The sequence below is a fragment of the Mandrillus leucophaeus genome, unplaced genomic scaffold (genome assembly GCF_000951045.1).
Source record: "Mandrillus leucophaeus isolate KB7577 unplaced genomic scaffold, Mleu.le_1.0 Scaffold172, whole genome shotgun sequence".
NCBI classification, from domain to species: Eukaryota; Metazoa; Chordata; class Mammalia; order Primates; family Cercopithecidae; genus Mandrillus; species Mandrillus leucophaeus.
Genome location: NW_012101721.1, coordinates 5,773,894 through 5,774,207, shown reverse-complemented (window position 1 = coordinate 5,774,207; position 314 = coordinate 5,773,894).

Below are 314 nucleotides of genomic sequence, written 5' to 3'. Positions count from 1 at the left end.
CCCGGCTAGTTTTTTGTATTTTTTTAGTAGAGACGGGGTTTCACCGTGTTAGCCAGGATGGTCTCGATCTCCTGACCTTGTGATCCGCCCGTCTCAGCCTCCCAAAGTGCTGGGATTACAGGCTTGAGCCACCGCGCCCGGCCGCTCAGTTGGAATTTATGCCTCTTTCCTCTAACTCCTATAGCCACATGTCTGTGCCTTTCTTTCAACACTTATCATCTCCTATCTCATATTATAGTGCCTTGTAGACATGTATTAATTTCTCTAGACTCAATCATGAACTCAAGAAAGTGAATAGTATTGGGCAATCTAGG